The 16,273-nt window shown below is 34.3% G+C and overlaps 1 protein-coding gene and 1 long non-coding RNA gene across 7 annotated transcripts in view; one reads left to right on the top strand and one right to left on the bottom strand.

Annotated features, from left to right (window-relative positions):
* Positions 1–13,832, bottom strand: part of sema3e (sema domain, immunoglobulin domain (Ig), short basic domain, secreted, (semaphorin) 3E) — a 128,671-nt gene extending 114,839 nt beyond the window's left edge. For all 5 annotated transcript variants that reach the window (XM_073929318.1, XM_073929319.1, XM_073929317.1 and 2 more), the window contains exons 1-2: positions 13,682–13,832; positions 7,089–7,182 (exon numbers count right to left, since the gene is read on the bottom strand). The gene's annotated coding sequence lies outside the window, so the exon portion shown is untranslated. The remainder of the gene's footprint in view (positions 1–7,088; positions 7,183–13,681) is intronic.
* LOC137488253 (uncharacterized) lies at positions 8,988–12,375 on the top strand. 2 transcript variants are annotated; one of them, XR_012394304.1, is made up of 5 exons: positions 8,988–9,057; positions 10,303–10,408; positions 10,534–10,599; positions 11,893–12,077; positions 12,239–12,375. It is a non-coding gene; the product is annotated as an uncharacterized lncRNA (long non-coding RNA). The 2 variants fall into 2 exon arrangements; XR_011007217.2 differs by having other exon boundaries at positions 10,534–10,603.
* Positions 13,833–16,273: the final 2,441 nt, after the last annotated feature.

Raw genomic sequence — 16,273 nt, 5'->3', positions numbered from 1 at the left:
CATGCCAAACAAGCTTTTTAATCAATCTTTGAAACTCTTGAAATCATACACAGTCACAGCTCTTAAAAACACATCCAACTGAAAATCTCCACAGATCACATTCAGAACTGTGATGCTGATCAACTATAATCCCAACTTGACATTGCAGATCCTGCGATGTGACTATTGCAGATTCACACATTGTGACATTGATGCTGAAACGATATATTGAGCAGCCCTTTACTCAATACAAGTTAATGTTATCTAGGGCTGTGTGATTATTCGAAATCGAATCGTTAAATTAGTAAAAAATTAGTATAACATTTATAGTTAAGCACAGACATTCGGTTACAATGAAAACAGTATGCTATTTCTGCTGTAGCCTAAATAAAACTTAAACATTAAAAATGCTTTTACATCAGCTGTATTTACAAATATAACCTATTAATAGCCTAATGATAAACTATGCTTATTAAAAAATGACAAAAAGCTGCTGATTTTTTACATTGCAAGATGCTCTAAAACTGTATTAAAACAGTTAACTCCCAAAACACTTAACTCATTTATGTGAATGTGTTAATGAAAAAAATCACAAACACCATCTCATTTAACTGCATTTTGCAACTCTAAGAGGGTATTTTCAACTGCAGGAAGAACATTAAACCAAGAAGGATCCTGATTACAGTCAGAAAAATCAAACATGTTGATTTTTCTCCAGAAGAATGGTTATAGTCATTTTCCTTCAAACCATTGAACATTTTTTTACAGTAAAAAAAATATATATATTTAACTGATTTACAATTATTGGTTTTGTTTATTTTTCATTAAAACGTAATAATAAAATAAAGTGTTGTTAATTCTGTTCAATTAGTCACTACAAAAAGCACCGATAAGAGAATGTTGAAGTACCGATAAATGGTATAGATAAAAGTAGTAATACCGTTAAAACCTTAACGATACCAATCCCTTTTTTTAGCAGTAAAAGGCTAAGATTCAGAATATTGAACTGAAGCTTGACTACAAAAATCTCAAATCAAATTCGCAATGTCCGCTAATGTTTTTTTTTTTAATTTAAAAAAAAAAATGTGCAATTATATATTTTCCTCAAATCGCACACAGCCGTAATGTTATCAATCATAACTTTTGGAGAAAAAGCACAGCCATGGCAAGTTGCATGATACACATGCAGTGATGTACAAGATACGATGCCAGGCTTATAACTTGTATTAAGGCAACACAAGTTTGCAGGGGTGATTTCTTGAAAAAAAAAGAAAGAAAAAAAAAAAAAAAGCCAACATTTCGGCAAAAGATTTGCTGAAATGTATAGATTGTTTGTAGAAATAACAGGTATACTTCTTCTCTTTAGTGTTTTGACAGTTGGGTCAAGTGGCTTTTATTATAAATTTTTATTATAAATTTGCTTTTTATTATAAATTTGATAAAAAAATTTGTTGCGATTCGTCTTTATTTATATTTACCTATACAGTACTTTAAGCGTTTAATAAATTGTTCAATTGAATAAGTTTGTTTGATAAAAATATTTTATTTCATCCAACATATTTTTGTGCCCATTTTTTTTATTTTACAGTATTGGCTCAGGCAATTTTAAAAGTATTGATTTGGCACTGCACTGGTATTGCAAAAATTCTCCAAATTCCCAAAATTATATAAAAAAAACACTTAAGTCAGAGAAAGATACAGATTCCTTAAAAAAACATTGGAGTTATTAGTAAAAGAACCAAACCTGCAACTGCTTAAAGACCCCGCATAGAGTAGGAAAATAACACTTAGTATTTGAACATATATTTGAGCAAAATATGGTTTATTTATTTAGTTTTTGCAGGTGTGTAGCTGCTGTCACCCATGACACTAAAGCGATCAGTCTTGTTCACATTGGCGTTGAACAGAAATGCATTCACACGGTGTCTGTGTTTTACTGTGGTTCTGGTTCCCCTCTGCTGGCTGTGATCAGCGCCTGTCTGTCTGCCTCATTGAGCATCTCCACATGTGTGATAAGACCAGAGCAACAGAGTCTGATCTCTGGCCAGATTCTGAGGCAATAAATCTTTGTATATTGGTATGTGAGTGCATTCATGTTTTAGACTTTAAAGACCAATAAACAACACACATATATATAAATAAATAAAAAAGCAAGCCAAACAGCTTAATCTGCAGAAGAAACAAAGAGCATATTCTTGTTTGAATAAAAGCAAACAGGTTAATGATTTTACTTTATTAAAAAGATGAACTCCCTTAACGCAATAGTGCTGCAAGTTATATATTATTTATAAAACAAACAAAGCATTAAAGATGGCAGGAATACACCAAATGTATACAAACATTATAATTCTGTTTATTTACTATAATTGTACTAAATAACAGTAAACCACAACAATTCCAATGAACTAATTTTATGATTTGGCTACCTTTTATTAGTTTACTGGTGTTTTGCAATAGTATCTTAAAGTGAGCATCATATCAAAGGGAAGGTAATCTGATAAACAAACCATCTGTTATCTGTTAACTGAGATGACAACCAGCATTCTTAAAACTTGCACCACACAATAAAATGTGTCACATTTATAATACAATAAGCTAATTCAACATAGGGAAAATATGCACCAATTAATACTAACTAATAAATAACTAATTGCACATTATTATGGAATATTAAATGCACTTAAAAGTGTAATTACAGTTCCAAAACAATCCTCCAGAGGGCAGCATAAACCCATGAAGAAATTAAAAACGTGAAGTTAAAAAAAGTAAGCAAAATATCTTTCATAAAAAACAACGCAATGATTCAGAAATTAATATATGGGTCAAAGATGAACATCACATGTTCGTGTCCATATATACATACAAAATAATTTTACATGTACCCTTGCAAACTAGAAGAGAGTAGATGAAAGAAGAAGTGTCTACTTAAAAGGTTTCAAATTTACCACATGTTGAGTTTCCACCTAAAATGTCCTCATTGGACGCTACTGAGATTGATTAAGTTGACTGCTAAAAATATCTTGGTATCTGGTTAGATGGGAAACTGACATTTGAAACTCGCATAAATGAATTGCTCAAAAAAAAGGTTAAAGCCAGGATTTGTTTTCTTTACAGAAACAAATCTTCCTTTACGCACTCTTCAAAGCAGCATTTGGTCAAATTAATGGTTTGGATTTTTGTGATTTAATTTACAGATCAGCTTCACAAACTGGATAATACTTACCATGCAGCAATTTGTTTTGCCATTTAAAACTCATCACTGTCAACTGTAATCCTTATTGAATTGGTCTTCTTTTCAATCACGTCGACAAATTCATTGGTTTCTGTTTATGTACAAAAATCTTATTGGGAAAAACTCCATTATATATACAGTCACATCTTAACATTCAAGAAACACGTCGAAATCAGCGATCTAGTAGTTTTATCAACCTTTGCACACCCAAAGTTTGCACTTAATTTGGCCGCTACTCCTTTTCAGTTGTCTGCTGCTGATGTTTGGAATCAACTGCAGCAGACCTTAAAGCTCAGCACTTTTATTCCAGTATCAACTTTTAAAAATTTTATCCAGTCAATAGTACAAGATCACTGTGCTTGTTTTTTTAGTTTTCGTTGGTTTTATATGTTATTATCTGCATTTGTGAAATTGTTATTGTATTTGTGTCCCTGCTGCTTTGTACTGTATATGCTTTTTATGTTGACTCTTGGCCAGGTCGTCATTGTAAATGAGAACTGGTTCTCAATTGACTTATCTGGTAAAACAAAAGTTATTATTAAATACGTTTTGTGGAAATAAAATGTCAACAAGTGATATGTTCAGTAATCATTCAGTGAGCATTAGGTTGCGTTCTACACAAAAAAACACGACATGCTTATTTATTAAAATATATATACACCGACAAGTGATTATATTAAAAAGTATAAAAACTACAAGGTTTGAAGGAACATGGCAGAGCACAAACATTTGAAACTACAGTTCATTTGTATCTGAGTGAAGTGTGATTCTTAAATAGAGTATTTATATTTCAATAAATGATTCTTGTTCTCAACCTCATCATTTAGTTTATACTCTACATTACTGTTACACTGAAAGACATTTTAATGCATTTTTTTCTTTAAATTGCACAAAGGTCTTTATCTTTTGCTCAGAAAAATAAATCTAAAACATGAAAAAAGATGTACTGCGCTTTTAACCCTCGAAAAGCCCTTTTCATCATTTAACTACAGTAACAGATCTATTAATGCACTTCATCAAGATAGTACTGCACTAAACAGCCCTATAGCCAGCCAGCATGTGTTAGCAAGGCATTGGAGGAATTTTCCATATCATGCTACTGTCTCTGAACCGTAAGCATAGTGCTGTCTCACATACAGCCTTTCACGCTCTTTGAAAAACAGTGTAAACAATCCTGACAATAAAACATGTTCTTCAGCCAAACATCTATTACTAGAGGACAACATCATGGAGGGCATCCAGCTGCTAAACACTTTGGTATCCTGTTTTTTTTCTCTGAGCTTAATAAAGTTAAACAAATTATTAACATTCGGAAAGTTTAACAGGCAAGGTTTAAAGGGACAGTTCTTCAAAAAATGTTCTGACATCATTTACTCTCCCTTTACTTATTTCAAAGTTTTTATGATTTTCTTTATTCTGTTAAATATGAAACAATACTGTATAGTGAAGAAAGCACTACAAAAGAAGATAACCTGTAACCATTGACTTACATATATGTTTTTTCAACTATGGAAGTCAATGGTTACAGGTTTTCAGCTTTCTTTAAAACATCTTTTTTGTGTTTAAAGAAAAAAAAAAAACTGATACGATTAGAAACAAGTAGTAAATTCTAAGAATTTTCATTTTTAGGTGAACTTTCTCTTTAAGCATATTCCCAGATTTAAATTATGTAAATCTGAAAAGAAGTTGGCAGTTCATTCTGCTGTGGTGAACCCTGATAAATCAGGGATAAAGCAGAAGGAAAACAAACACATGAAATCTGAGTGGTTTCAACTTAAACGAACCTGTACTGTCTGATCTTAAAATATAAATGTACCTTTGTTTTGTCCCAAGATGAGCTCCAGGGGTGTAACAGATCTGGGTTGATTTGAACGGATCACAATTCATGGTTGGGAACACATGTGGGCCACAGATTAATACATTTTGTTTACTGGTAGATAAATCCTAAATTTATAACAAATCGCAGAGAGAGATCACCTCTCAAGTCATTCAAATCACATGTATGAAAGCATTTAGGCTTTCCTGTAAAATATACTGATGACGGAAGAAGTTTGGTAGTGTTGGGTTTCTTTAAAGGCGATTTCTGTCACGACATGTTTAGCCTGCTTTAATGCATTCAGTGTAAGCTGCATGATTAATCATTAAAAGATCGAGATCTCAACACCCACACAACAAATTATAAATGATGGTGATTTGCATATTTTTATTGATCCTTCGAATTGCTGCATTCAAATCTGTGTTTGTGAAACGCAAAGCTCAAGAAAGAGATTCAGTCTTTAGTCTTTTGAGTTAAGCCCTGCTCACACTGAGATTTTAGCCACGATTTTGACATCCGAGACAAATTTGGGAAATCCGTAGAGATTCCTGAAATCCTAGGCTAAAATCTGTGGCAATCATACTTGCCAACACTTTTGTTTTTCCGATAGTCTCCCATATTTCAGACCCATCTCCTGTTTTGTTCCTGCAGTGAGACAACAGTTGCTATGAGCATCAATCCAAGAACCAATAAGAGCTCCGAATTTGATGACGCAACCTATGCGACGATTGAAACATTTCTTCCTCGTTTCATTATTGAGACGCGCCGTGAGCAAAATTGTTGCTACAGATTGTTTACGTTTGCTGTGAGGAATCATTTCAGAACGCGGGATAGTGAAAGTGTCACGGGTGGATGATGTGAAACTTCAGGTGAGAGTTTTTCCATGTTTGACACGTTTTCATTGCCATTCAGTCTGACTTTTTGACAGCAGAGATCTTACAGTGACATGTGAGCCACGTTTGTGCAGTCTGACTTGCTTCAATCGTTCAGGATTATATAAAAATAAAAAAATACAAAAAAATAATAATAAAAAACGCAGTGTGAGCCAGCATTAACATATGAAGTAACAAACAGTCAAATAATACAGAAGTCCTGGGATAACAATTTATAGTTTAGATATAACCACTGATGTTTATGGTATACATTAAAATAACCATATGCATTTAACTTGATGCTCAAAAATGAAAGTTGTAGGCAGCAATTACATTATTCAAACAATAGGTGGTGACAACCAGTCATCAAAAACATGCCACTGAATAATTCTTCAAAAATGATACATCTAGCAATGAAACGAAGTTTTATGAGCGAAAAAATGAATCATTTATTGAAAATGAGACTAAAAATAAATATGGGTTGTACGAATTATAATGTTAGATTTATACATTTAGCGTTATCAGCAATAGTATAATAGGATATTAGTGTTAGCAGTAGTAGTAACAGTGAATTTTTCACAGTCCTGAATATTTTAGTTTAAATTTTTTCAGTGGATTATTTCTTCATTTTATGTTTAATAAAATTGTATTTTCTAAGTTGTATTGTAAAGCAAAATACATCGGTCTCCTCCTTTATGGATAATCAGACAAATGGTCCAATCTATGACTAAAAAAAACATAATGTGATCCGAACCATGAGATTTATGATCCGTTACACCACTAGACTTTAATTTATAAAATGTACTTAAATGTCCTATTTGAACTATTGCCTAATCCTGGCTTAGTCACTTGTGTTTTAATTGCTTGCTTTTGCTCACAGTAAGCCACTTTGCTATGCTAATATAAAAGGCCTTTTATTGTACATCATGCATCTGTCCAAAGCCAGTATGGCCTTCTAGATTAAGTGTCACGTTTTGCAGTGCATGCAAACCACATGGTTCAACGTCAGACAACAACACAGGCTCATTTGGGTTCAAGCACTCCCAGAGGTAAAAACTTCAAATAACTGAGCTCTGCATATATATATATATTCTCAGTGTCAATGGTCTGCACCATGGAATCCTGCCCAGTTCATTCATCACACAACCGCTAATACCCTCGCTCATAGATACGGACATTTATGACTCACATCTGTGTCCACAGAGCTGACTGTGGGGTAATCAGCTTGACCTCTGACCTCTAGACACCAGACCTGACCAGACATCACCTTTAAGTGTGAGCGCCTACAAAAGCAAACACAAAAACACAAAATTTCTTTGAATATTAGCTAGGACTTGTGGAGCTGCGCATTAATGGATTTACTCTTCAGCGTTTGGACTTTCAGCAGTGAAAATTAAACCTCACTGAACTAAACATTAACTCACAATTAACTCAAATTAATTTAACACAATTTCAATTTACTAGAACTTCTGTGTTAAGCTGCTTTAACACAATCTACACTGTAAAAGCGCTATAGAAATAAAGATGAATTGAATATTAAACTGTAAATCTTTATAATATGCTGCTGTTGTTGTTGTTTTTCAGATTTAGGGTTAGGGTTCCACAAATGTGAATCAGTCCCTCACATTTATTTCAGCTGAAGTGTGTATAGCTAGATTTACAGAATGCAATAAAAGCATTTATGGAGCCATTTAGGGGTCTGGTTGTAAATTAACTCCCTGGAAAGCTTTGTGTTTTAAAACCTCAAAAAGCAGTAACAAATTTAACCACCAGATGGCAGAGGTGTATTACGTTTTGTTTTTATTATGAAGTACTTTTTTTTCTTTCCGAGCAATACGAGTGCTGCCAGGGTGTTTCTCTGTTTAAAGCGGTTGCGTTCTAGCAAAAGACCCAAATGAAATATTTGATGTTTTCGGATTTAGATGATCAGATTTAAATTGAGGACAGATTTATCCTAATACTTGCAACCTACAGTAAAATTAATACATGTAAGTTAGCCTACAAGCAGAAATTTACAAACGAAAACAATGGTGGAAGTCATTATAGTGATCTAAATAAACAATGACATTTATACTAAACTGAAAATATTCTGTTTTAACTAGAAGTACAGCAGCATTCTTCACCACTCTCTTTCCTGCCTCCCTTGCTGGACTGATATTTCACAATTTGGATAGATATGGCTTTTATTTTAGTAATTTATATACTTCATATTTTTATATACTATACTATATACTTAACATTTAAAGCTATTTTGACACAATGTACTTTGTTAAAATAGCTAAATAAAGGTGAATTTAATCGAATTAAAAGGCCTTGAATAAAACATAATTCAAAAATCATGTGGCAAAGTTTATCTCAGATTCATAAAGCTAAATGTGAGATATAATAAAGTTATGTCTTTTAATGTCACCAGTAATCCGAAAGCTGTATCAATATAGAAAAACTAACAAGACCTTGAAAGTTGTTGAATAAAATGAAAACCTCATTGCTCAGTTGCTGAAACTCGATATCACTTTTGTAAAGAAACTTAACGTTACCCAGATAGCAGGCAGTAATCGGCCCGAGCTCGGCTGCCCTCCGGCGCCTCCGGCTCCGACTCGGCATCGGCGAGTGTTATCCGGGCCGAGTGCGGCCCGCAGCTCGCTCGCGCACATGCGGTTGTGATGCGGCTGTAAAGCACTGGCCCGATTCCGGTCAACCATATCCTGGCCGCTTCTGGCAAGGATTCGGCTGATGGCAACCGATTAAGTTCTTATTTTATCTAGTAATCTGTTAGCTCCACGTTTAATGATAATTTGAGAAAATATTCATGGTACGATAGCAAAAAAAAAAAAAAAAAAGAATATTTAGTGTGGATGGTCGCAATGTTTAGACGCAAACAAAACAATATTATTTATAAATAGATTATACATGTCATCTAGAGAAAAACTATGTAAAATTCGCTTATTTTTGAGATAGCACGCTCCTGTGCTGACTGTTTTTTTGTTTTAAAGCAGAAGTTGGTTTCATAATAAACACATGCGTAACTCCTGATCCAAACTCCAATCCAGACGGTGGCGGTAATGCTCCAAAAAGCTGGTTGTCAACCACCATGGCACGAAGATCACAAGAAGAAAAGTTTGGTTTTTCAAAGACTCACGTGGATTCCGGTCAGAAAGGTAAGCTTTTTACTGCTTGTGTTCTGTATAATTAGCGAATTTAGAGCTTAAAACATTTCCACGGTGTTTGGTTGTAACAGCGTTTAGTAATTTAAAACAGTTTGATACGAAATGTAACTTGCTTTAAGAAACACGACTGGAGCTAATGTATGCTAACGCTAACAGTTACAAACACGTCTGAAAGTTCCTGTTCCTTTTACACAATGTTAGATTGTAACGTGTGTAGTAACTGAAAACTATTTTAATTATTTTAAAGAAACATGAAACGAATTTGTGTGTATGCTAACTTTGCGTTAAAGAAAGTTTCTGTAGACGAATCCATTAACTAACTTGGCAAAACGTGTTTTTTTCCTGATTTAACATTATAAAGTACCGTGGATGTTGAAAAAAATCATTGTACAGGCGTATACTTATCCAACAGTATTAATTCTGTGATTATGTGTAAATAAAAACCAATCGTTTTGGATTAATAAAATATTATTGTTTATCTTGTTTATGCAGTTAGTCACGAAAAGTGATTGAAACTCGACTGTTTACTATTCTCATTAAATTATCCAAGAGAAATATATTACTATGCACTTTAATTCATATGTGTTAGCCTATGTGAATCAATTATATCTTTTGTTCAAGCTGTAATGGTCAGTTAATGTAAAACTGAACGTCTTAAAGCAGATTTTGATGTTTTTTTTTTTTTATGTTATTGACAGTGATAAATTCTGATTTAAATGAATGGGTAACAATATTTGTTGGTTAAGTCTCATTGTTCTTGTTTAACAAAGGTTAGTGAGATCATTTTGCAGCACATCACGACCAAAGAAGTCAATAACACACTCTTTTGAACGTGAATAGGCATGTTATAGTTGTGTGCTAAAAGTCCATTATAAGCTGTAAACTGCTGATATATTTTCAACATAGATTGGGCTTTTCAGACATTACATTACTAATTGCTTCACAAACAGCTGAAATGGTTTATTGTTATTGGCTATCATCATCAAACATTTTTCACAATGGTAGGTTAATCTTCATGGGTACAGAATAATGCATGTGCTTGACCATCTTACAAATCTATGTCTCAGATTCATAAGGCTGTCACTCTGCATGAATCTCCGAATAAATCTTGTGCAACCTTCTGTGTACTGATTATTTACACTATAGGTATTATATGCATTAATTAACTTTGATAGTATTTCGGGATTTGAACTTTTCTTTACGGGAGGTTAACAACAATGTGATGTTTTATTATAGATGCATATGAGGAAGCTCGACTCAAACATCCACACGCAACTGTGATTTCTGACTGGTAGACAGATGAGGATGATGATCGCCTGTCATACATCTAAAGACAGAACAGGTTTGTTTGCAATTATTTTAAACACATACTGTCAACATTATGTCATTGATCTATTACAACCTGTGAGTTTTGCCCTGGCACTATACTAAATTGATGTTTTGTTTTGTAAATGTATCTGATTAAAGGACAGTATAGACACATCTATACCATGATGAAGAAAAATTACTTGGAACAAAGAGGCTGGATAAAAGGCAGGTATGAAGATTTCAGAAATCAAGGCAGCACCACAAGTACCATCACCATCAATGACTATGGCAGAAATCTTAAGACCACCATCAAGATGCACAGATACTGTACATTCCAGTACACCAGGCGTGTCCAAACTACGGCCCGCGAGGCTTTTTATAAATATCAATAGAATCTGGCCCGCTATACAAAAATGAATGTAATTCAATAAATAACCACCGGGTGTCGCTATTACATGCATTCAATTAAGCAGCAGTTCTTGTTATGATCTATCTATCTATCTATCTATCTATCTATCTATCTATCTATCTGTCTATCTATCTGTCTGTCTGTCTGTCTGTCTGTCTGTCTGTCTGTCTGTCTGTCTGTCTACACACAGTTGAAGTCTGAATTATTAGCCCCTCATTGATTTATTTCTTCTTTTTTAAATATTTCCCAAATGATGTTTAACAGAGCAAGAACATTTTTACAGTATGTCTGATAATATTTTTTCTTTTGGAGAAAGACTTGTTTTATTTCGGCTAGAATAAAAAGCGGTTTAAATTTTTTTATGAACCATTTTAAGGTCAAAATTATTAGCCCCTTAAGTCTTCAGAACAAACCATTGTTATAAAATAACTTGCCTAATTACCTTAACTTGACTAGTTAACTTAATTAACCTAGTTAAGCCTTTAAATGTCACTTTAAGCTGTATAGAAGTGTCTTAAAAATATCTAGTCAAATATTATTTACTGTCATCATGGCAAAGATAAAATAAATCAGTTATTAGAAATGAGTTACTAAAACTAATATGTTTAGAAATGTGTGGAAAAAATGTTTAACTTTCCGTTAAACAGAAATTGGGGAAAAAATAAACGGTGGCTAATAATTTAGGGGGGCTAACAATTCTGACTTCAACTGTATTTATATATATATATATATATATATATATATATATATATATATATATACACACACACACACACACGTGTCTGTGTGATGTATGTAAAATTCGGCCCACGACAACGTTTGTTTTTTTTGCATCTGGCCCTTGGCCCAAAAAGTTTGGACACTCCTGCAGTACACCTATGAACATTTACAGTCTTTGTTCTAGTGAGATCAAGACAGAACTTATTGCATCTCGTGATGTCTTTGTAAGAATTGAAGACATCACTAAATTTGTTAAGGTTTAATGCAGCTAGAAAGTAAAGATCAACTAGAGAATATCAGCAGTGTCTAACCCACTGTTGTATTTACAGAAGTTGTATGAGAATAAGCTACAGGTTGATTTATACTAATCTGTTATTTTTCTTTTTTAGCACGACTGACTGAAGTTTTAAAATCATGCAACGTCATAAAGCAGCAGCTGGGCCTGATTCTCACAAAACCAAAACAGACGTGATGAAATTCCAGATGTAAACACATTTGACCTTCCTTTGGCCAATTTGATTTGGAAAAGCTTGAAAATCAACTAAAGGAGCAGCCCGAACAAATGAAGAAACTGGTAAGTTCAAGCTCTTGCTAATTTCAAAGTGTTTTAAGTTTATTTGTTTTTTTTGATAGTTTTTTTGCTTCGTAGGTAGCCTACTTTTTTCCTACTTTTTTCTTCTTTTTTTACATTAGTACTTGTTCACTACTAATTATCTGTTTATCTTTTAATCACAGATGGAGTGAGGACAAATGTCCATACCACGCCACTGATAAAGAAGTGGAAAAATGCATTACAAGGTAGCTACAACTTGCCCCTGACAGGGATGGAGGAAGAAAGAAGAGAAAGCTAATGTGTCAAATGTCTACATCACTATTTTGTTTTATTTTTTTAAACAACATTTTAAGTGTATTAGGATGTTCCCTGATACTTGAACAATTTGTTTCTTTCATTTGCATTTATATATATATATGTATATGTATATATATGTGTGTGTGTGTGTGTGTATATATATGTATGGTATGTATGTATGTGTGTGCGCCAAATTCTGAAGAAAGAAACATCTTGATACATTTTTAATAAACGTAATACAAATAAAATTATAAATATAAAATTGCACAAGACGTGTGTATATATGAAATGTATATGTTTGTGCAATTGATTTTGTTCAAGTTTATTTAAAAAAAAAAGTTTGACTTTATACTTCTGCAATTATATATATATATATATATATATATATATATATATATATATATATTTGTTTGTTTATTATTATTTTAATGTTTTATTAAAAATGTTTCAAGATGTTTCTTCAGAATTCTGCAGTACTTTTTACAAGTTTGACTTGGATATTTTACGGATTGTCATTGGTATTTTTAAGATGTTTCTTGCTATATCTTAAATTGGTTTCTATATTTAGGTTTATATAAAATTTAGCTGTTTTGTACAAATTTTTTATTCAAGTCTATTGGGGAAAACAGGGTTGTTTTAAAAAACATCTGTGTTTGTGTGTAATTTTTAGATTTTTTTGTTTAAATCTTTCTGTGTTTATTGTGTTGTTTTATTGTTGTTTTTATATTGATATTCTTGTGCACTACAAAATTATTTATAAAATTTTAGTACTATTTTTTTCATGCAATCAATAAACGTTTAACATTTATTTATTTTGTCATTTGTCTGATTATTTTCGTTATAGAATATGTATGCAGTTTGCACTTTATTCAAAGGTTAAACGCAGTGCTTACACTTTGTGTTTACATTATAGCCGGTGTTTGCTGTTATATAAATTCAAATGGTTGTAATACCATATATCAAGTACCAATGTAATACCAAAAGGTTTTATAAGGTATATAAATACGGAGTCGCGCCAGCTCCGGGCCGCAGCGCACATTACCCTCGCGCCGATTCCGGCGCGGATGCGCAGCGTCGGCTCGCTTACGGCCGCCGCATCTGGCCCGCTTGATTCGGGCCGGAATCGGGCAGTGAGTCCACAGGCATCCGGCCCGAGTCCGGCAGCCGAAGTTGGGCCGAGGGGTTAGTCTCCGGCAGGCGACAATCTAGCCGGAACTGGCCCGAGTGTATTTTGCTATCTGGGTAGTTCATAGATTATCAATGTCACGTTTTCCTTTAGAACAAAAAAGCAATCGAGGGGGAAAATGTCGTTTACATCTTCGGCTTACCTCGACGTTCGTCCTCCACTGGTTCGACGAACACTGCGGTTATTTAATTTGTTTGCATCGAGTATTTAATATTTTTCCAATAATTAAGCGACTTTTTTCTACCTTTCCGTTTTCTGTGGCGTTCAAACAGGTACCCTACAAAGAAACTTGAGCTGATTGGTTTGAATGGTCACCTGATGATGAAGTTGATTGGTTAACGGAATAGGAAAAGCCCATATTTCGCGCGCATTTTGAGGTTGTTTTAAAAAACATAGGACTTTTAATTTGCCAGTAACAAGCACTTCTGGCGAACTTTAAGCCAATGCAAAATACGGCGCGTTTAAGGTCAGTTTTCTTTAAAAATCAGCGATCTCCACTAGCTGAGTGATATTCCATATAAAATGGGTCTCAAATTGTACAAGAAGCACTGCATTAAATTACATTTTCCCCCGCCATGTCTTTATAATTTGAGCATTTATTTTACCCCAGTATATTCAATGGAGCTTTTGCACTAGCCTGCCTATTCTGATGGGCGCATGCAAGTAAACGCCTTTTTGTCTCGATTTACACTTGAGCAACTAAATGAATGGCAAAGTTTATTTAACTGAACATATTTGAAAAATATTTTGATCTAATTTGGCGTATGTTACAAAAGGTTTTAAACTTTAATTAGTAAGTGCAATCCTTCTTTTTTGACTTATAATCTATGAAATATTGGCAAACATATCAATAAATCTGAATAAAAACATTGTAAATGTGGCTTACGTATGTGTCTGGTGTGAAGTGTTGCCATGACGCTTTTCAGGTGTAGTGAGTTTTTTCCATAGACTGTAAAATATGGATTTTTCGCATTATAACATACCCAACCCTACCGCCATTTGATTGGACGGCATTGTCCACTCTCATGGATTGCAGGCTTTAAATGGACCCTTTTTTCACATTTTGGGCTTCTCAATAGCGGAAGTTGTCCTTGTTGGGAAAACTTGGAGCCCAGTGAATGGGAGAATGCAACAAATATTTTTTTTACAATCTTGTTTGCCTAAATAATAAAAGAAAAACTCCACGATAATGCTATAAAGATATTATCCTTGCTGAAAAATCCAGCTTAAACCAGCCTAGGCTGGTTGACTGGTTTTAGCTGGTTGACCAGGCTGGTTTTAGAGGGGTTTTGGCCACTTCCAGGCTGGTTTCCAGCCATTTCCAGCCTGGTCTTAGCTGGTCAGGCTGGGAGATGACCAGCTAAAACCAGCTTGACCAGCCTAGCCAAGCTGGGAGTCCAGCCAAAACCAGCTATATCCAGCTTAAACCAGGCTGGTCAAGCTGGTTTTAGCTGGATTTGGCTGGTAATTTTCCAGCCTTACCAGCTAAGACCAGGCTGGAAATGGCTGAAAACCAGCCTGGAAATGGGCAAAACCCCTCTAAAACCAACCTGGTCAACCAGCTAAAACCAGCCAACCAGCCTAGGCTGGTTTAAGCTGGATTTTTCAGCAGGGATTGCTATAAAGATAATATCCTTGCTGAAAAATCCAGCTTAAACCAGCCTAGGCTGGTTGACTGGTTTCAGCTGGGCTCCCAGCCTGGCTAGTCAAGCTGGTCATCTTCCAGCCTGACCAGCTAAGACCAGGCTGGAAATGGCTGGAAACCAGCCTGGAAATGGCCAAAACCCCTCTAAAACCAGGCTGGTCGACCAGCTAAAACCAGCTTACCAGCCTAGGCTAGTTTAAGCTGTTTTTTTTTCAGTAGGGATAGCTTCAAATTGACTGTCCTGTGCCATAGACACTGCATTAAAAACACCTCACACTATTGGTAATTTGTTTTTTGCAATTTGAAGCAAAGATACACTACATACATAATACATATAATACATATGCATATAAATGTTCATGCGTTTAAAAAAAATCTAAATATTAAAAACTTTAAAAGATTTAAGATGCTGATGACTGTTAAACCGGCTTGTGAAAAAAGTCCCTTATGAAATGCTCAGGAACCACAAAAAACATGGCCTGACATGTGATGCCAATTGTAATGGACACAGGGGCTGAAGGGGTTAACATTATTACTGATTGGTTAAATTTAAGGGTTATTTTAAGACTCAACTGTTCATTTTTCCTCATTAACAGAACATTAATTCATTAAATATATTAAGTTAAAAAAAAATCATGGATAGATTAACATTTGTAGTTAAATAGAAGCCATTTTAAAATGGATGCTCAACTTTGGGATCATAATGACCCTGTCCTGCTTTTTCCTCAACATCAATCTTTAGCTTTTCTCAGCAGAATCATAAGTTCCACAGTTGAGTAGAAAGACAAATAACACCAGACGGGGAATAATTTTCTCTGGGCCCAGGTGCAGACGACCTAAAACACAACAACACTGCCAAAGCAATCAGAAAGCAGAACACAGCAGCTCCACTCCTCTCACACACAGCGTCTTTAAAAGAGACATTTATTTGAACAGCAGAATGCATGCCAGAAATGAATAATTTACAGCAGCATTTTTCATGTCTATGTCTTTTGTCCCTCGTTTCCAGTTCAGGAGAGTCCCTGTAAAAGTAAGGCCAACGTCCATCCAAAACAGCCGACCGATCAAGTTCATACTGTTGAGTTTTGC

The sequence above is a fragment of the Danio rerio genome, chromosome 18, assembly GCF_049306965.1.
Source record: "Danio rerio strain Tuebingen ecotype United States chromosome 18, GRCz12tu, whole genome shotgun sequence".
In the NCBI taxonomy this organism is placed as follows: Eukaryota; Metazoa; Chordata; class Actinopteri; order Cypriniformes; family Danionidae; genus Danio; species Danio rerio.
The sequence above is the reverse complement of the archived record's forward strand: the minus strand, read 5'-3'. Positions and strand labels throughout refer to the sequence as shown.